Raw genomic sequence first — 27985 nt, forward strand, 5'->3', positions numbered from 1 at the left:
GACCCATTCACTGTGAATGATGAAGCTCATCCCAGGGCAGAGCCGTAGAGATGTACAGCATGAAAATAAACCCTTTGGTTAAACTGGTCCATGCTGACCAGATATCCCAACCTAATCTAGACCCATTTGCCAACACTTGGTACATATCACTCTACACCCTTCCTGTTCATGTACCCATCCAGATGCCAAATGGTATAATTGTACCAACATCCTCCACTTCCTGACAGAAGACTCCATACATGCACCAACCTCAGTGGGGGAAAAAAACTGCCCCTCAGATCCATTTTAAATTCTTCCCCTCTCACCTTAAACCTATGCCCCCTCATTCTGGACTCCCCGACCCCAGGGAAATGACCTTGTCTATTTATCCTACCCATTGCCCCTCATGGTTTTATAAACCTCTATGAGGTCACCCCTCAGCCTCTGATGCACCTGGGAGGATCCCAACACTCATGTCACAATGGGGCCTGGCTGATTGACACAGCTTCAAACCAATAGGAGAGTTGGCGTGATCCTCCAGCCAATGGGAGTGAATGAGGGGTGGGTCCAGCAGGCCAACACATGACCATCAGCTTTGCAGGCGCAGTGTCACTGTGAGAGGGGACTGAATGTGAAGGAGTGGGAGAGACAGCAGATACTGGGAGAGAGATGGAGTTAGTGTGGACTGGGAAGGTTGATAAACACTGTTTCAGTCTGCTAGACCTGAATTAGATACTCCGGGTAAATTAGAACCAGAAGAACTGCGGATGCTGTAAATCACATACAACAACCAGAAGGTACTGGAAAAGCTCAACAGATCTGGCAGCATCTGTGAAAAGAAATCAGTTCACATTTTCAATCCAGTGACGCTTCCTCAGGAACTGATGTTACTGAGAAAAAAAGTCTGTTTTTATGCAGAAGGTAGGGGTTAAGGAGTAAATGATAAGTGGGGATAGATTCCGAAGAGAGAGATAGGAGCAGTTGGACAAAGGAGTGAATAACGATCGGATGGGGGGAGGGTGAATAGCTGTTTATGGGCACTGTTAGTGGCTAACCATAGGTAATGTGTACTGGCAGGCTACGTAATAACAAGGCCTGGTATGTGGGGTAGGGGGCAAAGACACTCAGACGTGGGAGATTTCAGGACCTAAACTTATTGAATATGATGTTGAAGCCAGAGGGTTGCAGGGTCCCCGAGTGGGAGATGAAGTGTTGTTCTTCCAGTTTGTGTTAAAGTGTGGCTCTGGAAAAGCACAGCAGGTCAGGCAGCATCCAAGGAGCAGGAGAATTGACGTATTGGGAATGTCAGCACTTCATCAGAAATGTGGGTGGTGGAATACGGCTGAGAGATAAATAGGGAGGGGTGTTTGGGGTTGGGGGAAGCGAGCTAGGGAGGCAATAGGTGGTTGTAGATGGAGGGTCGTGGTGAGAGGGTGGAATGAACAATTGGGAAGGAAGATGGGCAGGTGGGACTGTTCAAGAGGCCAGTGCTGAGTTGGAGGGTTGAATCTGAGATAAGTTGGGGGGTGGGAGATGAGGAAACCTTGATGCCGTGTGGTTGAAAGTTCCCAAGATGGAAGATGAGGAGTTCTTCCTCCAGGTGTCGGGTGGCTCGGATTTGGGATGGAGGGCTTGCATGTCCTTTGCAGCGTGGTGACGGAGGGGGTGAGGGGTAGCCGAAGTGGTCGGCCACAGGGAGGTGGGGTTGGTTGGTGCATGTGTCCCAGAAATGTTCCCTGAAATATTCCACAATTTGGCGTCCTGAGAGCAAGGGACACAATAGGTGAGGTGTTTGGGTGGGCAGGGAAATCTTTGCTGGATGTGGGAGGATCCAGTGGTGCCTTGGATGGAGGTGAGGGGAAGGTGTGGGCACAGGTTCTCCACCTCTTGCAGTGACAAGCGAAGGTGCTTGGAGTGGAGGGTGGGTTGGTGGGGACCGTGGATCTAACGTGGAAGTCACAGAAGGTATGGTCTCTGTGGAATGCTGAAAGGGGAGGGGAGGGAAATATATCTCAGGGGGTTGGATCTGATGGTGGAAAGAGCAGAGGATGACGCGTTGTTTATGGGTGGAAGGTGAGGATGGTGGGATTCCATCTTTGTTGCATTTGGAGGGGTGGGGTTCAAGGGCAGTGGTGTGGGAAGTGGAGGAGATACACTGGAGGGCATTGTTGACCACATGTGAGGGGAAATTGCAGTCCTTGAAATAGGAAGCCATTTGGGTATGTTCTGAAGTGTTCTTCCAGCTTGCATCAAGCTTCACTGGAACACTGCAGTAAGCATGAGACAGAGATGTTGGACAGGGAACAGTCTTGTGTGTTAAAGAGCAGGCAACTGGAAGCTCAGGGTCTTTTTTGCAGGCACAATGTAGCTACCATTTCCACCACCGCCACTGAAATGCTAGAAGGTTCCTGTCTCCTCCATTAACAACTTTCCACCTTCCCACTCCTTTATCTTTCCAAATGTTCCTGTGTCTCTTTGGGCTCTGTCCCCACCTATTATTTACTCTTTAACCCCTATCTCCTGTAGCCCAAAGATCTGTAGGTTCGGTGAATTGGCCCAGCTAAGGTTCCTGTAGGGGTCAGGGATGTGCATTAGTTCGGGGGAAATGGAGAGTAATAGAATAGGAGAATGGGTCTGGGTGGGATAAACTTCGGAGGGTGGGTGTGGAATTGTTGGGCCAAAGGGCCTGTTTCCTGAAGGGATTCTAATTTTCCCAGCTGTCATCTGTTCTGAGGAAGGGTCACTGGACCCGCGGTAACCCATGGTGTGTGTAGGAGGCGGAAAGGGGAAAGGGGAGAGTGGCAGCAGAAACCGGATGGAATGTATCAGTGTAGACTGGGTGGGTTTAGTTACACTCTGGGCAGGTCGTTAGTCTGAATTAGAAACTCTTGGTCCCACATTTGCAGCAAAGGGCCTCAGGCAGTGAGAGGTCCTGGGTTTTAGCCACCATCTTTATTTGGGGCAAGGTACAGCAAGGAGCATGAACGTGTCCTCTTCCTGGGTGGGGGAGGGGTGATTTAAAGAGGAGCATTTACACATTAAACACGTACGAAGAGAAGTGTTTGTCTTCACTATTCATCTTGCACTGACTGTGAGCTTTGTTTTGTGAATTCATTTTATAGGATATTAATTGAGAATAATTGAGACTGGGATCTCAATAAACAAGTTTCTACAATCAGCAGAGTCCTCAGGATCTGAATATCATTGGGATTTCACTGTGGAACGAGAAAGGTTTGTTTGTTCTGTTTGTGGGAAAATATCTTCAATATTTTTGTCAAGCCAAAAGCAGAAAGATGTTCGAGTTCATGGTTGGATCACCCTTGGGCTGTGTGTTCAATTCTTGGCCCCCTAGCTGTGGAAGGAGGTATTGGCCTGAGAGAGAGCACAGATTTATCCAAATTACACCTCGTCTTTTTGCAGGAACTGTCAGATTTAGTCTCAATCATCCACTTTATAATGTTAATCTGTAATCTGTACCTGTGGAGTATTTAAGTGTTTAAAGTATGACATATCAGCTTAAGTAAAGATTTTTTTTTGTTATTATAATGGACATGTTTGAAGTGAAGGAAGGTTACTCACTCATTTAAATTCTCTTAATGGGAGTAACTAGATGAATGTAGAGAGACGTTGTGACAGGAGCCCTCAGACCCGTGGTGTGCTCCTCTTGCACAATGTGGGAAATAAGGGCCGCTTCCAGTGTCCCTGACGGCTATTTGTGCAGCAAGGGTTCCCATCTGCAGCTACTGGGAAACTGCTTTTCAAAGCTGGAGCTTGGAGTGGACTCACTGTGGAGCATCTTCAATACTGAGAATGTTATGGACAGCACGTTTAGTGAGTTAGTCACCCTGCAGATGAGGGTTACACAGGCAGAAAGGGAATGGGTGAACATCAGATCAAGTAAAAGGCTCAGGAAGTGAGTACAAGAGTCCCCTGTTGTTATCCCCTTCTCATACAGATACTGTATACCACTTGGGATTCTGTAAGGGTGGGAATGGGTGGGTGGCTTCTCGGGAAATCAGCAACAGCCAGGTTCATGACACCACAGAGAGCTCTGCTCAGAACAAGAGGACTGAGAGTGGCAGGGCTATAGTGACAGGGGATTCAATAGTCAGGGGTACAGCCAGGCACTTCTGTGCCCACAGACATGAATCGAGGATGGTATGTATTCTCACTGGGGCCAAGATCCATGATATCATGGAGTGGCTGCAGGACATTCTGGAGCTGGAGGGTAAACAGGCCGTGGTGGTGCAACACACAGATACCAACAACATCGCTAAACAGAGGGATGAGGGCCTGAAAGCTGGACATAGGGAGAGCAGAGATACATTAAAATGTAGCTCCTGAATTGTAATAATGTCAGACTTACTCCCAGTGCCATGTGCTAATGAGAGCAGGAATGAGAAGGTAGATCAGCTGGATGTGTGGCTGGGGAAATGGTGTACCAGAGAAGGGTTTTGATTCTTCAGGCACTGGGACTGTTTCTGGATGGGACCTGTACCAGCCTGACCGTTTACCCCTGGGCAGAGCTGAGACAAATCTGGTGGGGGCTTTTGCCAGTTCTATTGGTGAGTTTGTAACTAGTCTGGCAGGGGTTGGGAACTAAAGTGTAGGCTTAGATGGGTCAGATTCAGGACAGGGAATGGGAGGTAGAATATTAGTGATGTAGTTAGCGGCTCAGAAAGCCAAAGGAAAGGAGGATTAAACGAAGATTGAGTCCCTGTTCAGCCATCAGTCCTGACATCCCAGAAATGTGAGTCAACAAAATATGGAGCTGTTTACATGTCTATTACTCTGTGTGTTTCTCGAAAAACTCAATGAGGTTTGTGAGACACGACCTGCCCTTGACGAAACCATATTGACGATCTGAAATCATATTGTTGTTTGCCAGATGATTACAAATAGTGTCTCTTATAATCCTTTCCAAAACCTATCCTACAACAGAAGTAAGGCTCACTGGTATATAATTACCTGGGTCATCTCTACTGCCCTTCTTGATCAAGGGCATAACATTTGCAATCATCCAGTCCTCTGGTACTGAACCTGTAGGCAATGACAACTCAATATCAAAGCTGAAGTCTTTGCTAACTTCTCCCTAGCTTCCCAGACAATCTACGGATAAATCCCATCTAGCCCAGGGGACTTGTCTACTTTCAATCCTTCTGGAATTGATAACATCTGTTCGTAACTACCTCGATCCTTTCTAGTCTAACATCTTCTACCTCATTATTTTCTACAATATTCTAATTTTCCTGAGTGAAAACCAATGAGAAATGTTTGTTTAGCACCTCTCCGATTTCCACAGTGTCCACACTCAACTTCCCACTTCTGTCTTTGATTGGCCCTATTCCTACCCTATCGTTTATTCCTCACATACCTATAGAAAGCTTTAGGGTTCTCCTTTATTCTATTTGCTAAAGACTGCTCATGTCCTCTCTTTGCTCTTCTTAACTCTCGTTAAATCCTCCCGAGCTGATCTGTAAGTCTCCATCGCCTCATCTGTACCATTTGTCTCATCAACACATAAGCCTCCAATTTCTTCTGAACAAGAGATGCAATTTCTGTGGTAAACCACGGTTCCCTTACCTTATCACTTCCTCCCTGCCTGACAGGGACATACCTATCAAGGACACACAATATCTGTTCCTTAAACCAGCTCCACATTTCCATTGTCTGCATCCACTGCATTTCGCTACCCCATCCTATGCATCCGAATTCTTGCAGAATCGCATTATAATTGCCACTGCCCCATTGATAAGTCTTCACCTGTGGCATGTACCTATCCATTTTCATTGCTAAACTAAACATAACTGAATTATGATCACTCTCTCCAAAGTGCTCACCTACACCTAAATCAAACACCGAGTCTGGTTCATGACCAAGCACCAGATCCAATGTGGCCTCCCCTCTTGTCAACACTTTGACATACTGTGTCAGGAAACCCTCCTGTACACATTGGACAAAAACTAATCCATCCAATGTACTAGAGTTATAGCATTTCCAGTCAATGTTGGGGAAGTTAAAGTCTTCCATAACCACCACCATGTTACTTTCACTCCTACCCAGAGTAATTTTTCTAATCCTCTCTTCCCCCTCCCTGGAACTCTGTGGTGGCCTATAAAAAATCCAAGCAATGTGACCTCCCCTCTCCTGTTTCTAACCTCAGCCCACGCTACTTCAGTAGACAAGTCCTCCCCAAATGTTCTCTCAGCCACCGTTATACTGTCCTTGACTAACATGACATGCATGGGCCCATTGCGTTGCTTCAAATTCCATGAGGCAGCCATACTGTCTATGACAGACAGACTCAGTCTGGAACCTCCTCTGTCCTTAAGACCTTATGCACTGCCTACGCTCCTCCATTTCCCTTTTGCACGTTCCCTTTTCAACCCACCCCACCCCACCTGCATCACTCCACAATTGGAGCTGTCAAGAGCAGAAGTCTGTGGAATACCCTCCCTAACCTTCTCTAGCCTCTTTTAAGATGTATTTTAAAATCATTCTCCTTAATCAATGTTTTGATCATCCATGAAACACCTTAGGAGATTTGCCATTGTGAAAGATTCCATATAAAGCAAGTAGTTGTTGTTATTGCTGTACATTAGGGGAAACAGAAATGATGCTTTCAAAATTCTAACAAGAAAGTCACTGATAGGCGCAGTGTGTCGGCCAAATAATAACATCACATTGGGATGGACAATAAACAAAGAAATAACTGATGCCTGTAAAAATGGCATGTCTATTACCATGGGTGATTTTAATCTACATGTAGATTGGTCGAACCAGCTCAGTCAGGGTAGCCTTGAGGAGTTCATTAAGTGTATACATGATAGTTTTTTTGAACAGTATGAAATGTAACCGACAAGGAGCAAGCTATCCAAGATCTGGCCCCTGTGCAATGAGACAGGAATAATTAATGACCTCAGAATTAGGAATCCTCTTGGAAGAAGTGATCACTGTATAGTTGAAGTTAGAATACATATGGAGAGGTGTGAAGATAAATTACCTGCCCTCGATCTCTTCATAGCCAACTGCCGCTGCGACATTAACCGCCTCAACTTCTCCACCCCTCTCACCCACTCCAACCTCTCACCTCGGGACGTGCAGCCTTCCACTCCATCCGTTCCAACCCCAACCTCACTATCAAACTGGCAGACAAGGGAGTAGTAGTTTGGCGCACCGACCTTTAGACCGCTGAGGCTAAACGCCAGCTTGTGGACACCTCCTCCTACTGCCCTCTTGAACATGACCCCACCTCCCACCACCAAACCATCATCTCCCAGACCATCCATAACCTCATCACCTCAGGGGATCTCCCATCCACTGCCTCCAACCCCATAGTCCCTCAACCCCACACTGCCAGTTTCTACCTCCTGCTCAAAATCCACAAACATGACTGCCCCGGCCGACTCATTGTCTCAGACTGATTCTACCCCACCGAACTCATCTCTGCATACCTCGACACGGTCCTGTCCCCCTTAGTCCAAGAACTCCCCACCTATGTTCGGGACACCACCCACGCCCTCTACCTCCTCCATGATTTTCGTTTCCCCGGCCCCCAACGCCTTATCTTCACCAGTTCCTATACACCTCCATTCCCCGTCACGAAGAACTCAAAGCCCTCCGCTTCTTCCTTTCCCACTGTACCAACCAGTATCCTTCCACTGACACCCTCCTTCGACTGACTGAACTGGTCCTCACCCTGAACAACTTCTCTTTCCAATCTTCCCATTTCCTCCAAACCAAAGGAGTAGCCATGAGCACCCGCATGGCCCCAGCTATGCCTGCTTCTTCGTAGGATATGTGGAACATCTTCCGCAACTACACTGGCACTACTCTCCACCTTTTCCTCCGCTACATCAATGACTGTATCGGCGCTGCCTCATGCTCCCACGAGGAGGTTGAACAGTTCATCCACTTTACCAGCACCTTCCACCCCGACCTCAAATTCACCTGGACTGTCTCAGACTCCTCCCTCCCCTTCCTAGATCTTTCCATTTCTATCTCGGGCGACCGAATCAACACGGACATTTACTATAAACCGACCGACTCCCACAGCTACCTAGACTACACCTCCTCCCACCCTGCCCCCTGTAAAAAACGCCATCCCATATTCCAAATTCCTTCGTCTCCACCGCATCTGCTCCCAGGAGGACCAGTTCCAATACCGTACAACCCAGATGGCCTCCTTCTTCAAAGACCGCAATTTCCCCCCAGATGTGGTCGACGATGCCCTACACCGCATCTCCTCCACTTCCTGCTCCTCCACCCTTGAGCCCCGCCCCTCCAACCACCACCAGGACAGAACCCCACTGGTCCTCACCTAACACCCCACCAACCTCCATATACAGCGTATCAACCGTCATCATTTCAGCCACCTCCAAATGGACCCCACGCCCAGGGATATATTTCCCTCCCCTCCCCTATCAGCGTTCCGAAAAGACCACTCCCTCCATGACTCCCTCGTCAGGTCCACACCCCCCACCAACCCAACCTCCACTCCCAGCACCTTCCCCTGCAACCGCAAGAAATGCAAAACCTGCGCCCACACCTCCCACCCCCCACCCCTTACTTCCCTCCAAGGCCCCAAGGGATACTTACATATCCACCACAAATTCACCTGCACCTCCACACACATCATTTACTGCATCCGTTGCACCCGATGTGGCCTCCTCTATATTGGGGAGACAGGCCGCCTACTTGCGGAACGTTTCAGAAAACACCTCTGGGACACCTGGACCAACCAACACAACCACTGTGGCTCAACACTTCAACTCTCCCTCCCACTCCAAGCACATGCAGGTCCTTGGACTCCTCCATTGTCAGACCATAGCAACACGACGGTTGGGGGAAGAGCACCCCATCTTCCGCCTAGGAACCCTCCAACCACAAGGGATGAATTCCGATTTCTCCAGTTTCCTCATTTCTCCTCCCCCCACCTTCTCTCAGTCAAATCCCTCGAACTCAGCTCCGCCTTCCTAGCCTGCAAACTTTTTCCTGACCTCTCCGCCCCCACCCCCACTCCGGCCTATCACCCTCACTTTGACCTCCTTCCACCTATCGCATTTCCAACGCCCCTTCCCCAAATCCCTCCTCCCTACCTTTTATCTTAGCCTGCTGGACACACTTTCCTCATTCCTGAAGAAGGGCTTATGCCCAAAACGTCGATTCTCCTGTTCCTTGGATGCTGCCTGACCTGCTGCGCTTTTCCAGCAACACATTTTCAGCTCTGAGCTCCAGCATCTGCAGTCCTCACTTTCTTCTCCAGTGCGAAGATAAAATCTAATACCTTGGTCCAGTGCTTGAACATGGGGAACTAAAATAGAATGAGGGAGAACCTGGATAAAGTAGACTGGAAACAAACATTTTATGGTGGAACAGTTGATGAGCAGTGAAAGATTTTCAAAGACATTTTAGGAAGTGTTCAGCAAAGGCATATTCCAGTGATAAGGAAGGACTGTAAGAAAAGGCGGTGGACAAAAGATAGGGAATTCTTCACTAGTTAGTTTATTCTCTGCAGTTGGAAAGATGTTTGGGTCTATTATCAAGGAAGAAATAGCAGGGAATCCCGATACAAATTGTCCCATTGGGCAGACAGAGCATGGATTCACAAAGGGCAGGTCATGCTTGACAAATCGTTTGGAAATCTATGAAGACATTTTGAACAAGGTGGACAACAGTGACCCAGTGGATGCGGTGTACGTGGATTTCCAAAAGGCCTTCAACAGTGTGCCACGCAAGTGGCTGTTGCTTTATATAAGGGTGCATGGGATAGAGTATTAGCATGGATACAAGATTGGTTGACTAACAGGAAGCAAAGAGTGGGGATAAATAAGCCTTATTCTGGCTGGCAATCAGTAACTAGTAGCGTGCCTCTCGGATCAGTGTTGGGACTGCAATTATTTAGAAGTGATTCAGATGATTTGGAGTTGGGGACCACATGTAGGGTGTCAAAGTTTGCATATTAGACTAAGATGAGTAGCAGGACAAAGTGTGTGGAGGACTGGGAAACTTTGCAGGGGAACATAGATACATGTGAGTGGGCAATGGTTTGGCAAGTGAAATATTATATTCATAAATGTAAAGTCATATTCTTTGGTTGGAGTAACATTAATAAAACGATTATTACTTGAATTTTAAAAAAGTTACATTATTTGCTATGCAGAGGCACCTGAACATCCTTCTGCAGGAGGGTTAGTCACCAGGTACAACAATCAATTCAGAAAGCAAATGGAATTTTGGCCTTCATTGCTGAAGGGATCGTGTTTAAAAGCAGAGGTTATGTTCCAGCTGTATTGGGTGCTGGTGAGGCCACACCTGGAGTACTGCATGCAGTTTCTGTCTCCTTTCTTGCTCAAGGATGTACCGGCACTAGAGGGGGTGCAGAGGAGGATAACTATGTTGATTACAGAGGTGAGAGGTTTGACTTAACAGAGACTGAGTAGATTGAGATTATATTAATTGGAATTCAGAAGAATGGATAGATATAAAATAATGAATGGAACGAATAAAATAGAAGTAGAGAGGATGTTTCCACTGGCAGGTGAAGCTAGGACAAGAGGGCATCACCACAAGGTTAGAGGCAGCAAATTTAGGAGTGAATTGAGAAGGAACGTCTTGACCTTGATGGAGTGCATTGCCCAGGGAAGCATTTGATGCTGGTTCAATGAACGTTTTTAAAGATAAGTTAGTTTTTTTTAAAAGAAATAATTAATTAAGGAACACGGTGAGAACGTGGGTAAATGGTTCTGCATCCACGAAATGATCAGCCATGATCTTATTGAATGGTAGAGCAGGCTCGAAGGGCAGGATGGCCTTCTCCTTTTCCTCGATCTTTTGTTCTTATGTTATGCATGCCTCCGTCACTCGTGACTTGGAGGGGCTGGTGTTTTTTTTTATTTCAAAAATATACTTTATTCATAAAAAGATTTGATGGTCTGTACATTTGATCATGCCATACATATGTCCACATTTACAAACACAGATTCGAATTTATCCTTGTCATTTACAATCCTGTGCATTTTTCAATCTTGTACATATTTTTGGCTGAGGCATCAGCAGAGCCCAAAAAAACGTCCGCATGGGCCCCCTGTTCTTCTTTAGGCAGGCCGATCTTACACGGTGGTCTTTCCCCACCGCACCTTGGCGGCAGCTGCCCCAAGCTTCAGCGTGTCCCTCAACACGTAGTCTTGGACCTTGGACTGTGCCAGTCTGCAACACTCGGTCAGGGTCAACTCCTTCAGCTGGAAGATCAACAGGTTTCGGACCGCCCAGAGAGCGTCCTTCACCGAGTTGATGATCCTCTAGGCGCAGTTAATGTTCGTCTCGGTGTGAGTCCCGGGGAACAGGCTGTAGAGCACGGAGTCCTGCGTCACGGCGCTGCTCGGGACGAACCTCGACAAGCACCACTGCATTCCTCTCCAGACTTCCTCTGCATAGGCACATTCCAGAAGGAGGTGTGTGACAGTCTCTTTCCCCCCCGCAGCCACTTCGAGGACAGCGTGCGGTGCGGCAGAGAGTCCGCGCGTGCATAAAGGATCTCACAGGCAGAGCCCTTCTCACCGCCAGCCAAGCCACGTCTTGGTGCTTGTTGCAGGGGCTGGTGTTGGATTAGGAGGGACAAAATTAAAATTCACAGAACACCAGGTTATAGTCCAACAGGTTAATTTGGAAGCACTATGTTGCTGGTCCTTCATCAGGTGGTTGTGTGATTTTTAACTTTGTCCCTCACTCTTGTAACTGATAAACAGCAACAAAAGCCGTGTGCAAGCTCCAGCCAACAGTTGGTTTGTGGACAATGAAGAAGGTTATCTCAGAGTACAGTGGGATATTGATCAGATGGGCCAGTGGGCTGAGGAGTGGCAGATAGGATTTAATTTAGATAGATTAGGTTAGGACAGCTGGTTGTCATAGACAGGTTGGACCGAAGAAGTGATTGATGTCAGCGGCGGACCAATGGAAAGGCAGGGGCGGAGCTGGAGGACCTGGCGGGGCAGTTGGTCCTCCGGCCAATCAGTGAATGAGGGCGGGACTAGACTATACCACGTGATCATCCTCGCGGTGGGTGCGGATGTTCGGAATGTGTGTGCGCGGAGAGCTGTCGGTAAGGAAAGAAATAAACAGCAGGAAGCGGGAGGGAAATGGTGTTGGTATGGTCTGAGAGGTTTTACAATCATTTGGTACACATCGGAAAATACCAATTTGAAACTTTACAGTTCCGTTTTTGCAGCAAACGGGAATATGCCTCGTTGAGGAATCGGCCCGAGTGAGCGCCGCCATCTTTATTCGGGGCAATGATTCACTGGACACGTGCGCGGCCGCCATCTTTGTAGGGGGCAAAGTTCAGAGGGATATATGTACAGCCTTCCCTGGTAAAAAGAGTCATAGGGCAGGATTTACACAGAGCACATTCAAACCCACAGAAATTGATTTTTTTTTTTCTGGATTTGTTTCGTCATTCATTTAAATGATTTGGATGTGAATAGAGGCCGTATAGTTAGTAAGTTTGCAGGTGACCCCAAAATTGGAGGTATTGTGGACAATGAAGAAGGTTATCTCAGAGTACAGTGGGATATTGGTCAGATGGGCCAATGGGCTGAGAAGTGGCAGATAGGATTTAATTTAGATAGATTAAGCTAGGATATCTGGTTGGCATAGGTTGGACCGAAAAAGCCTGTTTTTGTGCTAGACATCTTTGACTGTGGGATCATAAAAGTGAACTCTGCTCTGGTTCACCTCTGGGTTCTTTGATGTCCACTTGTTCATTATCTAGCTTCCTCAGTCTCTCATGGGTGTATTTTTGCTCGGTATAGTATTTTACTATTACTTTCACAGCTGTTTTGTAAATGAATTGAAAAATGTAGAGCTGGAAAAACACAGCAGGCCAGGCAGCATCCGAGGAGCAGGAGAATCGACGTTTTGGGCAGAAGCCCTTCTTCAGGAATGTAAATGAATTGTCCACTGCTGCTTGGCTCCTGACCATACGCTGTTCGATTATCATGTTATTTTTTCCACAATATCTTTGACAGTCAAGAATTCTTTTTTCCAATAAGCGAGTGCATTTTCCTTCAATTTCTGACAGTCAAATTCTGCACCATTTTCATTCCCTGTAATTCATGTTGTACTCCCTCAAACATCAACTGTGTATTTCTCCTTCCACAGAAACCAGTGATCAATGCCAAAGCCTGGTTGCCAGTGGAGAGGGTGATGTTTGACTGACTTGTACTGCTGCAGTTTGTATGGTGAAGGTGCTCCCACAATGTGGTTGGGTAAGAGACGTTACAGATTATTCACTCAGCAATATTGAAGAGTAGAAGATATCTGTGCAAATCATCATGGTTTTAATTTCACAAAAATATTATTGAGAAGTTTTGACATAAGGCTACAGATGGAGAATATTGTGTACAGTAACCAAAACCATTGCCAAATAAGCAGTTTTTCAAGAATGCCTTAAAGGAAGAAAGTAGATCTTAGAGAGTTAGAGTGGGGATTCCAGACCAAGTTCCCTTGGAGTCTATAGAAACATTCACACAGGAGAACTCAAAAATAAACACATCATTGAGAGTCTGGACTAAAATGAGTTATTGAGATATGAAAAGGTGTGTGGTGCAGGGAGATAGGAATGATTACAGCCAGGAATTAATTCAAAGGTGCGAAAGTAAATGGTTGTTGCTTATAAATGGGAGTCTTTTGATTGATCAGCAAGTTTTGGTACAAGTGAGCAGTTCGGCAGTAGTGTTTTCAATATTCTTGAGATTATCGGGAGGGTGAATGTGGGATGCTGGCCAGGAGTGGGTTTAGATAGTGAAATCTAGAGTTAACAAAAGGAATGAATGAGAGTTTCAGCAAATGAGCTGAGACTGTGGTGAGGTCAGGTGATATCACTGAAGTCGAAATAGTGGACCTGGAGGGGGTCTGGCCTGTCATCCTCACCTCATTCAGCTGTTTATCAGTTTGTGAATCAAGTCTGTAACAAGCTCAGGAACTGAGTGGCCCTGGCAGAACCCAAACTGGGCATCGCTGAGCAGGTTATTGCTGAGCAGTTGCTTGACAGCACTGTTGATGACACCTTCCATCACCTCACTGCTGAGTGAGTGTGGACTGATGGAGGACAATTGGCTGAGTTGGATCTGCCCTGTGTTGTTGTGTTGGAACATCCCTGAGCAATGTTCCACAAAGTCGGTAGGCGCCAGTGCTGGAACAGTACTTGCCTTCGTGGGCAGCAGATTCTGGAGCACAGCCAACAGTATTATTGCCAGAATATTGGCAGGGCCCATACATTTACACTGCTTATCCATTTCTTGATCTGATTTGAAATGAGTTTTCAGCCAAGTTGATTCATATCTGTGATGTGAGGGACCAATGGAGAAGGCTCATCCACCTGGCACTGCTGGCTGAAAAGCGCTGCTAATGCTGTCCTCTTATCTGTTGCATGGATGTGTGAGACCCCTCCATCGGTAAGGGTGGGGATATCTGTGATGGTTCCTCCAGTGAGTTGTTTAATTGTCCATCACTATTCTTGACTTGGTGTGGCAGAACTGCAGAACTCCGATCTAATCTGTTGGTTATGGGATCACTTAGTTCTATTTAGTGTTGCTTGTGCTGTTTGGCATGCAGGTTTGGAAGCTGCACCAGGTTGGCACCTCATTTTTAGGTATGCCTTGTACTGTTCCTGACATGCCCTCCTGCATTCACCATTGAACCAGGGTTGATTCCCCTGCCTTGATGTTAATGGTTGAGTGGGGGATATCAGGCCATGAGATTTCAGATTGGGCTGGAGTACAGTTATGCTGCTGTTGTTGGCCCACAGTGAGGCAGAAGTTGCAGGGTCAAGAGGGCTGATTGTGTTGTATTTTCCAGTGCATTGGTAGATGTAATGTGGTCCATCCAGTTTCATTCCTTTGTTGAGACTGTGCAGTGATTAATACAATGAGTGACTTGATGGGCCACTGTCGGGTTTCTTTCCCTCAAGGACATTGTCAATGGCAGAAAAACATCCCCAATGGTTCCATGGCAAACAGTAGATTCTTCATGCCAGTTATTTTTTTTCTTGAATTCAGAGCCACCCTCTACCGATTTGGGATTCAAACCTGAAGTTCAGTTGTATATTTTAATATTCTTGATAAATGATAAATACGACAGGTTTGTTCACTTATTTTTAGAATCACTATCAAGGTTTTGTTTATTGTTTTGGAAATAAAAACACTGTCCATTACCCTGTTTCCTCCATCCTCCCCTCCAACAACAAGAGTGAGGAGCACATGGAGTTTCTCTGTCAATAACATTGAGACAATCCAATCAGCTGCCTCTGCTTCTTTCCTCCCTCTCCACTAGCCCACCGAGCCAAACTGCCTCACAAGAGTGCTCCTCATTTTAGTCCTAAACTTGCATTTCGAGTCCCTTGTCAAGCCTTATTAGAGGTCATCTTGACCATTTACCCTCGTGTAGCTAAATCATGGACATTCCAAAACTGTCTCATCCTCCTGCTTGTCACCGCCCTCCCTCCCTCCACCACGGTCACCTCCCCCCCCCCCCCCCCCCCCTCCCCCCCCACTTGCAATTCACAGATATTGTTCCATGATCTGTCTGTCTGTCTTTTCTGGTTATGTCCTTCTCTCCCATTCTCCTAAAACCTAATATTTGACCTCACCATCGTTGGAAAATCCTGCTCCGTCTCCACTCTCCGTTTCCTTTCTGAATTCCTTGTATTTGGTGTCCCTCCAGGGTCTATCCTTGGTCCGTCCTGTTTCTGACCTACATACTGCCAGGAGGTAACATTGCCCAAAAGCACTGTTGAGTTTCACATGTACACTGACAATGTCCAGCTCTCCCTCCCCATCATCCCTCTCCATTACTCCACTATTACTCAGTTATCAAACTGCTTACCACGCTTCGATTAGCTGCAATTCACTCCAATGATACACTGTCATTGTTAAACCCATTGCCTTCAGTTGCTATTCCAAATTCATTTCCCTTACTGCTGTGTCCCTCCCTCTCACTGGGAAGTGTCTGAGGCAGAACTACACTCTTCACAATATTGCTCTCATATCTGACCCCAAGGTGACCTTCTGATCAGACATCTACACAATCACAAACACCAGGAATTCCAATCTCTAAAACGTTGCTTATCTCCTTCTCACTCCAGCTCCATTGCTGCTGAAACCCTAACCTGTGTTGGTGTTGCCTTTAACTTGAGAAATCTGAAACAGAACCCTTGATTCCGCGACTGATCCAGAATCTGGTTCAAGACTCACCCGTAATGGGACACATCCTCTCCATATTTACCCTGTCAAACCTTGACAGAATCCTGTATGTTTCAAAGAGATCACCTCTCATTCTTCCAAAGTCCAGTGAGTAGATTCCCAACTTGTTCACCCTTTGCTTACAGGATAATCCCTTCAAAACAGGGATCATCCCAATGGATCTTCTCTGAAATGCCTCCAATAAACTGCTCTATTTCATGAACTAAAGTGACCAAATCTGTTCACGTTACTCCAGATGTGGTCTCACTTGTCATTTGTTTAGTTGCCCTAAGGTATATACTCCAAACTCTTATATTGCAAACTCTTTGAAATAAGGGACAGTATTCCATTCCCTTTCCTGATTCCCTGTTGTAACTGTGTGCTCGCTTTCTGTTTCCTGCTCATTTTCCCCCAGTCCCTTTGTGATGCAGCCTTCTACAGTTTATCCCAAGTTATACTCTATTTGCCAACTTGTTGCCCAAGTTTCCTGTGAATATCTCTCTGTAAACTGTTTATAACCTTTTGGAACTTTCCTGTTATGCCTTTTCTAGGAGATTCCCCCCTCATAATTCGAAACATGTACTGTGAGCACTGGGCAGTGGGAAGCATGCACAGTTGCTATCTTTCAGGGATACTCTGTTTCATGACTGGGAGGAGCTTGTTGCCCATTGGTCAGAATGGAGACATCTTGCCCATCGAGCTGCATGAGCCTTTCACACCCCATGTCTTATTGAGGAGGCTCAGCGGCAGAACGGAAAGAAAGAAAAGGAGGCAAATCCTACTCTCCATATCTCACTGAATCTTGGGATATTCTGTCCCATGTTCAGTCACATGAAGTCCCAAGGTGGAAACTCATAGAAACCCACATAGATTTGCCCTTGAAGAGCCTGCTGACCTCCACCAGGGGTAATGTGTACAGTCCTCCTGGGCCAGGAGGAAGGGATTGTATGAGTTTCAAACTTGAACTGACAGTGACGGATTTTATAAACTTGTATTATAGGCAGATATTCAGATGGTAATCTCAGTCACTGTAACGCCAAACTGACAGAATTACTCAATACATCAGGGCCTGGATATTCGTATTGTGTTCCAGATCAATACCATTTGCTGAATAAAAGTTCTCCCTTGAAACAAACCATCCTTTCAATAGATCTTCCCAAATCTTCAACATGTGTCCTGGAATCCTTGTATAATGAGCTGAAGGGTCTAAGGTTTATTATAATAATGCGTAACTTTTGTAAACCACTTTGTCACAGCTCCCCAAATTTCTTTTGCTACAAGGAGAACACCCCAAACTCCTGATTCCCCAATGTCTGTTTGCTTCTATAAGGTACACATCAGGATTGTGTTGGAACATTCTCCACTTGCCTGCATCAGTGCACCCCCACCCCCCAACAATATTAAAGAAAGTGAACATCCTCCAGGATAAAGTACTGTACCCGAGTGATTTCCCATCCACCACCTTCAGCATTCCCTTTCCCCACCCTCGAGGCACAGTGGCATCACTGTGTAAAAGATCAAGTCAGCATTGTCCTCCCCGACCATAGGACTGCGCTCTCATGAGAGAGAGATGTCTGGTAGTGGTTAACCTGAATATTACCACAGCGCAGGCAAGGGGAGAGGTTGAAAAGGAGAGTCCATTAATTACGGATGGTTATTCTTGATGTGTATTAGCAACACACATGTCACGTGAACAATTAATGTTAAAAAAAGGCCCACAAATTCTGCAACTAAAATCCCCCATTCCTTGAACCATCCTGGTAAATCTCCTGTGCCCCCTGTCAGGGACCCTGCCATCCTTCACAATGTGTGGGCGATCTGTGGTTCGCACAGACCCAGCTGCTCTGTGTTCCTGTGGGTGATAGCATAGAGCAACAGTTGCATTAAACCTCACTGTCTGGAAGAGAGTGAGAGACAGAAATCCTGAAGGCATTTAAAATCTATTTCGGAACACACTTGCAAGGCCAAGGCTGACAGGTCTATGGGCTCTGTGCTGGAAAATGGGATTAAAATAGTTAGCTGGGAGATTTCTTTACAGCATAAATCCAATGGACCACAAACCAGTTTTTTCATGTAGACCACAAACGCGTAATATAGGAATATGACAAGCCACAATAGAAACCAGGTCAGAGAAGATGATATTAGAATAGATGATACGTGATTAAATAATGTTTTTTGGAGGAAAAATGTGACAGAGGTTAAGCGGGACATTGTGGATCTCTGGGTGCATGAATCTGAAATAAAAATGGGTTATCCTGAAGGCTGGAATTAAAGAAAGGCACATCACAGAGATTTGAGAGGGTGGACAAGATTAAAGATAGAGAGTGTGTTGAGACTGGAGGAGATTAGAGGTTGGAGGATGTTGCAGAGATATTGAGATGTCTTTGATGCAGAGATAGTGGTAGTTCTGAGGCTAGAGAGGAATTACAGAGATAAGGATGAGTTGTTCGCTTTCCCAACCCGACCTCTTTACTGATGATGATTGTTTCTCTGTCCTCATCTGCCACATCCTCCATAGGCCTACGACAATGAGAGTACACAGACAGTATGTTCCTGTTAAGGCCAAGGCTGGGAGGCGTCGAGAATGCTGCATGACCTGAGAAATTGAGGCTCTGGTCAAGAAAATGAAGGAAGGATATGTCAGGTACAGACCCCACTGTGTTTGTGTGAATCCCTAGAGGACTGTAAGGGTAGTAGGAGTATACTCGCGGGAAACCAGGAGGCGAAAAAGGGGACATGAGATAGCTTTGGGAAAAAGGTTTAAGGAGAATCCAAAGAGATTCTACAAATACACTAAAGACAAAAGAATAACTAGGCAGAGAATAGCGACCCTCAAAGATCAACAAGACTGCCTATGGAACAACAGGAGGTGGGAGAGATTCTGTGAGTATTTCATGTCAGTTTTTACTGAAAGGGGATATAGAAGTTAGAGAAGTTGGAGAAATAAATAGTGATAACTTGGCAAGTGTACATATTACAGAGGAGGAGGTACTGGATGTCTTAAAATGCATAAAGATGGATAAATCCCTGGAATCTGATCAGGTGTATCCCAGAACTTTGTGGGTAATTAGAGAAGCTTTTGCTGGGCCCCTCGCTGCGATATTTGTATCATCGATCGCCACAGGTGAGGTGCTGGAGGATTGGTGCCATTATTTGAGAAAGGTGGTAAGGAAAAGCCAGGGAACTATAGACCGGTGAGCCTGAAGTCAGTGGCACAGAAGTTGTTGGAAGGGATTCTTAGGGACAGGATTTACATGTCATTGCAAAAGCAAGAAAATATTAGGGAGAGTCAGCATAGCTTTGTGCATTGAAATCAGTACCTTGGACTTGAGAAAGACACAAGGTTTCACATAAAACACTGGTTAGCAGGTTCAATACCATAGAATTCTGGCGGAACTAGCTGTTTGGATATGGAATTGGCTGGAAGGTCAAAGAGTCATAGATGGACAGCACAGAAACAGAGACCCGTCGGTCCAACCAGTACATGCTGATCAGATATCCCAATGTAATCTAGTCCCCCCGGTCAGCACCCGGCCCATATCCTTCCTATTCATATCCATATGAAGATGCCTTTTAAATGTTGCAATCATAATGGCCTCCACCACTTCCTCTGACAGCTCATTCCATACACGTCCCACCCTCTGTGTGAAAACATTGTCTCTTAAGTCTCTTTAAAGTCTTTCCCCTCATATCATAAACCTATGCCCTCTTGTGCTGGGATCCCCCACGCCAGGGAAAAGACTTTGTCTATTTATCCTATCCATGCACCTCATGTTTCTATACACATCGATAAGATCACCTCTCAGCCTCCGACGCTGCAGGGAATACAGCCCCAATCTATTCAACCCCCAGCCTAGCTCAAATCCTTCAACCCTGGCAAAGTTCTTGTAAATCTTTTCTGAACCCTTTCAAGTTTCACAACATCCTTCCAATAGGAGGGAGACCAGATTTGTACACAACGTTCCAAAAGTGGCCTAACCAATGTCCTGTGCAGCCACAACATGACCTCACAACTCCTGTACTCAATACTTTGTCCGATAAAGGAAAGCATACCAAATGCCGCCTTCATTATCCTATCTACCTGCACTCCAAGGTCTCTTTGTTCAGTAACACTCAGCAGGTCCTTTCCATTAAGTGTATAAGTCCTGCTAAGATTTGAGTTTCCAAAATGCCAATCCTCAGCCCATTCACCCATCTGATCAAGATCCCACTGTCCACTACACCTCCAGTTTTGGTGTCATCTCACTAACTATACCTCTGATGTTCACATCCAAGTTATTGATATAAATGATGAAAGGTAGTGAATCCAGCAGTGATCCTTGTAACAGTCCACTAGTCACAGGCCTCCAGTCTGAAGAGCCAGTTCTGTATCCAAATGGTTAGTTCTCCCTGTATGCCATGAGCTCTAACCTTGCTGAGAAGTCAGTGTCATAGTGGAGGGTACTTTTTGGACTGGAAGCCTGTGATGACCAATATGCTGTCAGGCTGTGTACTGGGTCCACTGCTTTTTGCCATTTATATAAATGATTTCTATGTGAATATAGGAGCTATGGTTAGTAGGTTTACAATAGACACCAAAATTGGAGGTGCAGTGGACAGCAAAGTTACCCGAGAGTACAATGAGACTCCAATTAAATGGGCTGAGGAGTGGCAGATGCAGTTTAATTTAAATAAATATGAGGTTCTGCATTTTGGAAAAGCAAATCAAGGCAGGACTTCTACTCTTAATGGAAAGGTCCTGGTGAGTGTTGCTGAACAAAGAGATCTTGGAGTGCAGGTTCATAGTTCCTTGAAAGTGGAGTCATTGATAGGCAGGGTACTGAAGAAAGTGTTTGGTGTACTTGCCTTTATTGGTCAGTGCATTGAGTACAGGAGTTGTGACGTCATTTTGCGGCTGTACAGGACATTCATTCAGCCACTTCTGGAATTCTGCTTTCAGTCCTGGTCTCCCTGCTATCGGAATGATATTGTTAAACTTGAAAGGATTCAGAAATAATGCAAAGACGTTGCCAGGGTTGAGGGATTGAGCTATAGGGAGAGGCTGAATAGACTGAGGCTGTTTTCACTGGAGAATCGGATGCTGAGAGGTGACCATAGAGGTTGATAAAATCGTTCGGGTCATGGATAGGGTAAACAGCCAGGGTCTTATTCCTGTTTAGGTGAGTCCAAAACTAGAAAGCACAGGCATGAGGGAAAAGACTGAAAAGGGATATTAGGGGTAAAGTTTCAAGCTGAACATGGTACGTGTATGGAATGAGCTGCCAGAGAAAGTGTGGAGGCCGGTACAGTTACAACATTTAAAAGGCATCTCATTGGATATGTGATTGGGAAAGGTTTAGAAGGCTATGGGCCAAGGGCTGACATATGGGATGAGATTAATTTAGGATATCTGGTTGGCATGGACAAGTTGAACTGAAGGGTCTGTTTCAGTGCTGTACATCTCTATGACACTAATAAATTAAAATTAAGATTTAGCAGAAGGTCAGACAATTCTCCTTGGAGCTGAGAAGGTTAAGCAGTGATTTTGACCAGGAGTTGATTTGTTTCCAGGGTATTTCATTTACAGAGAGACAGAGTGAGAAATTTTTAACGTCACAATTTTTAGTAACTATTTTCAGGTAACTGGCAAATAATGCAGGTTAAAAATGTGAAGATTATTTTACTCACTAAGTTCTGAGCATCTGGAACAGTTTGACCAAGAGCTGGATGCAGATTCAGTAGTTATTGTCAAAACAAATTTGAAATTTAACTTTTTTAAGGAAGGATTTGGAGGGCTATGTCCAAATGGGAGGTGAGTTGGGATAGATTGGCACCATCTCCAGAGGGAGAGAGTACAGCCCCAATGGGCTGAATAGCCCCCAGCCCCTGTCCTCTGTGATACTGACGCATTCACTGTGAATGATGAAGCTCATCACAGGGCAGAGCCGTAGAGATGTACACCATGAAAATAAACCCTTTGGTTAAACTGGGCCATGCTGACCAGATATCCCAACCTAATCTTGTCCCATTTGCCAACACTTGGCACATATCACTCTACACCCTTCCTATTCATATACCCATCCAGATGGCAAATGGTTTAATTGCACCAACATCCTCCACTTCCCGACAGAAAATTCCATACACGCACCAACCTCAGTGGGGGGAAAACATTGCCCCTCAGATCCATTTTAAATTCTTCCCCTCTCATCTTAAACCTATGCCCCCTCATTCTGGACTCCCCGACCCCAGGGAAATGACCTTGTCTATTTATCCTACCCATTGCCCCTCATGGTTTTATAAACCTCTATGAGGTCACCCCTCAGCCTCTGATGCACCTGGGAGGATCCCAACACTCAGGTCACAATGGGGCCTGGCTGATTGACACAGCTTCAGACCAATAGGAGAGTTGGCGTCACCCTCTAGCCAATGGGAGTGAATGAGGGGTGGGTCCAGCAGGCCAACACATGACCATCAGCTTTGCAGACGCAGTGTCACTGTGAGAGGGGACTGAATGTGAAGGAGTGGGAGAGACAGCAGATACTGGGAGAGAGATGGAGTTAGTGTGGACTGAGAAGGTTGATAAACACTGTTTCAGTCTGCTAGACCTGAATTAGATACTCCGGGTAAATTAGAACCACAAGAACTCTTGATGCTGTAAATCACACACAACCAGAAGGTACTGGAAAAGCTCAACAGATCTGGCAGCATCTGTGAAAAGAAATCATTTCGCATTTTCGATCCAGTGACGCTTCCTCAGGAGCTGATGTTACTGAGAAAAAAATGTCCGTTTTTATACAGAAGGTAGGGGTTAAGGAGTAAATGATCGGTGGGGATAGAGTCCAAAGAGAGAGAGAGGAGCAGTTGGACAAAGGAGTGGATAACGATCGGATGGGGGGAGGATGAATAGCTGTTTATGGGGACTGTTAGTGGCTAACCATAGGTAATGTGTAATGACAGGCTACGTAATAACAAGGCCTGGTATGTGGGGTAGGGGGCAAAGACACTAGGACGTGGGAGAGTTCAGGACTTAAAATTATTGAATTTGATGTTGAAGCCAGAGAGTTGCAGGGTCCCCAAGTGGGAGATTAGGTGTTGTTCTTCCAGCTTGTGTTAAAGTGTGGCGCTGGAAAAGCACAGCAGGTCAGGCAGCATGCAAGGAGCAGGAGAATTGACATATTGGGCATGTCAGCACTTCATCAGAAATGTGGGTGGTGGAATATGGCTGAGAGATAAATAGGGAGGGGTGTTTGGGGTTGGGCGAAGGGAGCTAGGGAGGCAATAGATGGTTGTAGATGGGGGGTAGAATGGACAATTGGAAAGGAAGAATATCAGGTGGGGCTGTTCAAGAGGGTCTTGCCGAGTTGGAGGGTTGAATCGGAGATAAGTTGGGGGAGAGGAGATGAGGAAACCTTGATGCCGTGTGGTTGAAAGTTCCCAAGGTGGAAGATGAGGTGTTCTTCCTCTAGGTGTCGGGTGGCTCGGATTTGTGGGATGGAGGACTTGCATGTCCTTGGCAGCATGGTGGCGGAGGGGGTGGGCGGTAGCCGAAATGGTCAGCTACAGAGCGGTGGGGTTGGCTGGTGTATGTGTCCCAGAAATGTTCCCTGAAATACTCCACAATTTGGCGTCCTGAGAGCAAGGGACACAATAGGTGAGGTGTTTGGGTGGGCAGGGAATTCTCTGCTGGATGTGGGAGGATACAGTGGTGCCTTGGATGGAGGTGAGGGGAAGGTGTAGGTACAGGTTTTCCACCTCTTGCAGTGGCAAGCGAAGGTGCCTGGAGTGGAGGGTGGGTTGGTGGGGAGTGTGGATCTAACGTGGAAGTCACAGAAGGTATGATCTCTGTGGAAATGAAAGGGATGGGGAGGGAAATATATCTCAGGGGGTTGGATCTGATGGTGGAAAGAGCAGAGGATGATGCGTTGTATCTGGGTGGAAGGTGAGGATGGTGGGATTCCATCTTTGTTGCATTTGGAGGGGTGGGGTTCAAGGGCAGTGGTGTGGGAAGTGGAGGAGATACACTGGAGGGCATTGTTGACCACATATGCGGGGACATTTGCAGTCCTTGAAATAGGAAGCCATTTGGTATGTTCTGAAGTGTTCTTCCAGCATGCATCAAGCTTCACTGGAACACTGCAGTAAGCATGAGACAGAGATGTTGGACAGGGAACAGTCTTGTGTTAAAGAGCAGGCAACTGGAAGCTCAAGGCCTTTTTTGCAGGCATAATGTAGATCATCAGCCGCCACTTTCACCACCGCCACTGAGATGCTAGAAGGTTCTTGTCTCCTCCATTAACAGCTTTCCAACTCCCCACTCCTTTATCTTTCCAAATGTTCCTGTGTCTCTTTGGGCTCTGTCTCCACCTATGAGTTACTCTTTAACCCCTATCTCCTGTAGTCTAAAGATCTATAGGTTAGGTGAATTGGCCCAGCTAAGTTTCCTGTAGGGTTCAGGGATGTGCATTAGTCCGGGTAAACGGTGAGTAATAGAGTAGGAGAATGGGTCTGGGTGGGATAAACTTCGGAGGGTGAGTGTGGAATTGTTGGGCCAAAGGGCCTGTTTCCTGAAGGGATTCTAATTTTCCCAGCTGTCATCGGTTCTGAGGAAGGGTCACTGGACCCGTGATGACCCATGGTGTGTGCAGGAGGCAGAAAGGAGAAAGGGGAAAATGGCAGCAGAAACCGGATGAAATGTATCAGTGTAGACTGGGAGGGTTTAGTTATACTCTGTGCAGGTAGTTAGTTTGAATTAGAAACTCTTGGTCCCACGTTTGCAGCAAAGGGGAAGATGGCTTGGGCCTCAGGCAGTGAGAGGACCTGGGTTATGGCCACCATCTTTATTTGGGGCAAGGTACAGCAAGGAGCATGAATGTGTCCTCTTCCTGGGTGGGGGCGGGGTGATTTGAAGAGGAGCATTTACACATCAAACACATACCAAGAGAAGTGTTTACCTTCACTATTCATCTTGCACTGACTGTGAGCTTTGTTTTGTGAATTCAGTTTATAGGATATTAATTCAGAATAATTGAGACTGGGATCTCATTAAACAAGTTTCTACAGTCAGCGGAGTCATCAGGATCTGAATATCATTGGCATTTAACTGTGGAACGAGAAAAGTCTGTCTGTTCTGTCTGTGGGAAAATATCTTCAATATTTTTGTCAAACCAAAAGCAGAAAGATGTTCAAGTTCATGATTGGATAACCCTTGGGGTATGTGTTCAATTCTTGGCCCTGCAGCTGTGGAAGGGGGTATTGGCCTGAGAGAGGGAACAGATTTATCCAAATTACACCTCGTCGTTTTGCAGGAGCTGTCAGATTTTGTCTTAATCATCCACTTTATTATGTTAATCTGTAAACTCCCTACTTCCAATTCTCTGCAAATTTCTCATTGAAATTCCTTGTGGACTCAAATTCCAGCACCATTTCAGGTGGAACGTTCCAGATTCTGACAATTGTCTGTTCATTCAGAAACTGCTGAAGTCCATTATGACTCTGGGGTTACAAAGGGCTGAATTGAAAGATGCAATGCTGGTCCTGAGCTCCCATTGAGATGCATTGGAACAGTACAGGAGGCTGAGGGCAGTGTAGGTGTGACCAGACAATGAAAATGACAGGGCTGCACTGTGAGTGCTGCTTGGCTCAATGAGAGTGTTTTGGAGTTGGATGTAAATAGTGAGGTGAGACAGGGAGAAGGTGAAGCTGAAACTCAGTTTTAGTTCAGGCCGTTCAGGAATTCACAGTCCCAATGGGAACAGCCAATTTGTCAGTGATACCTGTGGAGTATTTAAGTTTTTAAAGTATGACATATCAGCTTAAGTAAAGATGTTTTTTTGGTATTATAATGGACATGTTTGAAGTGAAGGAAGGTTACTCACTCATTTAAATTCTCTTAATGGGAATAACTAGATGAATGTCGAGAGACGTTATGACAGGAGCCCTCAGACCCGTGGTGTGCTCTTCTTGCACAATGTGGGAAATAAGGGCTGCTTCCAGTGTCCCTGACGGCTATTTGTGCAGGAAGGGTTCCCATCTGCAGCTACTGGGAAACTGCTTTTCAGAGCTGGAGCTGAAAGTGGACTCACTGTGGAGCATCTGCAATACTGAGAATGTTATGGACAGCACGTTTAGTGAGTTAGTCACCCTGCAGATGAGGGTTACACAGGCAGAAAGGGAATGGGTGAACATCAGATCTAGTAAAAGGCTCAGGAAGGGAGTACAGGAGTCCCCCGTTGTTATCCCCTTCTCATACAGATACTGTATACCGCTTGGGATTCTGTAAGGGCGGGAATGGGTGGGGTGGCTTCTCGGGAAATCAGCAACAGCCAGGTTCATGACACCACAGAGAGCTCTGCTGATCAGAACAAGAGGACTGCAAGTGGCAGGGCTATAGTGACAGGGGATTCAATAATCAGGGGTACAGCCAGGCACTTCTGTGCCCACAGACATGAATCCAGGATGGTATGTAATCTCCCTGGTGCCAAGATCCATGATATCATGGAGTGGCTGCAGGACATTCTGGAGCTGGAGGGTAAACAACCCATGGTTGTGCAACACACAGATACCAAGGACATCGCTAAACAGAGGGATGAGGGCCTGAAAGCTGGACATAGGGAGAGCAGAGATGCATTAAAATGTAGCTCCTGAATTGTAATAATGTCAGACTTACTCCCAGTGCCATGTGCTAATGAGAGCAGGAATGAGAAGGTCGATCAGCTGGATGTGTGGCTGGGGAAATGGTGTACCAGAGAAGGGTTATGATTCTTCAGGCACTGGTTCTGTTTCTGGGTGGGACCTGTACTAGCCTGACTGGTTACCCCTGGGCAGAGCTGAGACAAATCTGGTGGGGGCTTTTGCCAGTTCCATTGGTGAGTTTGTAACTAGTCTGGCAGGGGGATGGGAACGAAAGTGTAGGCTTAGATGGGTCAGATTCAGGACAGGGAATGGGAGGTAGAATATTAATGATGTAGTTAGCGGCTCAGAAAGCCACAGGAAAGGAGGATTAAACGAAGATTGAGTCCCTCTTCATCCATCAGTCCTGACATCCCAGGAATGTGAGTCAACAAAATCTGGAGCTGTTTACATGTCGATGACTCTATGTGCTTCAGCAAAATGCTGGAAATCTACAAAAAAAACAAAGCGCTGGAGATCCTCAGCAGGTCGGGCAGCATCTGAAATGGTGACAGATGCAGGAAACATTGCAGCCTTAAAGAAGTGTTTAGATGATCACACCAAGCACTACAATATTGGTTACACGCTGAGTGCCACAACATGGGACTAGCATAAATAGGTGCTTGATGACCAGCATGAATACGATGGGGCTGGAAAGTTGACGTTTTGGGTCAGGGTTATTTATCAAGACTGACAAAGGGTCCCGACCCAAAACATCAACCTTCCTGCTCCTCTGATGCTGCCTGACCTGCTGCACCTCCCCAGGTCCACATTGTACAGACTCTGACTTCCAGCATCTGCAGTCCTTAACTATCTTCACATCCCAGGACTCATCTGGTTATCCTCCTTTACACTCTCTCAATAAGCAGGAGAGCCTTCCTTGGAAAAGGGGAACAAAGGTGTATACAGTACTCCAGGTGTGGTCTCACCAAGGCCCTTCCAGAAAGGGATCCCTGCCCCCATCTTATCCATAATGGTCATCAAGCGCACGTGCCTGGTGTGATCATCTCAACACTTCTTCAAGGCTGCAATGTTTCCTGCATCTGTCACCATTTCAGATGCTGCCAGACCTGCTGAGGATCTCCAGCACTTTCTGTTTTCTCTGTTATAGAGTATTGAAA

The 27985-nt window shown here is 46.2% G+C and overlaps 1 long non-coding RNA gene across 4 annotated transcripts in view; it reads left to right on the forward strand.

Annotated features, from left to right (window-relative positions):
- The window catches only part of LOC140483965 (uncharacterized), a 60118-nt gene that overhangs the window by 3328 nt on the left and 28805 nt on the right, over window positions 1-27985 (forward strand). Inside the window, exons 2-4 of one of the 4 annotated variants that reach the window (XR_011962105.1) lie at window positions 3102-3210; window positions 13138-13244; window positions 18736-18861. This is a non-coding gene — a long non-coding RNA (uncharacterized lncRNA). Of the gene's footprint in view, window positions 1-3101; window positions 3211-12023; window positions 12080-12378; window positions 12476-13137; window positions 13245-18735; window positions 18862-27985 lie in introns of those variants that run through there. The other 3 variants (XR_011962103.1, XR_011962104.1, XR_011962106.1) reach the window with 3 other exon arrangements.

This window comes from Chiloscyllium punctatum, chromosome 12, assembly GCF_047496795.1.
Source record: "Chiloscyllium punctatum isolate Juve2018m chromosome 12, sChiPun1.3, whole genome shotgun sequence".
Classification (NCBI taxonomy): Eukaryota; Metazoa; Chordata; class Chondrichthyes; order Orectolobiformes; family Hemiscylliidae; genus Chiloscyllium; species Chiloscyllium punctatum.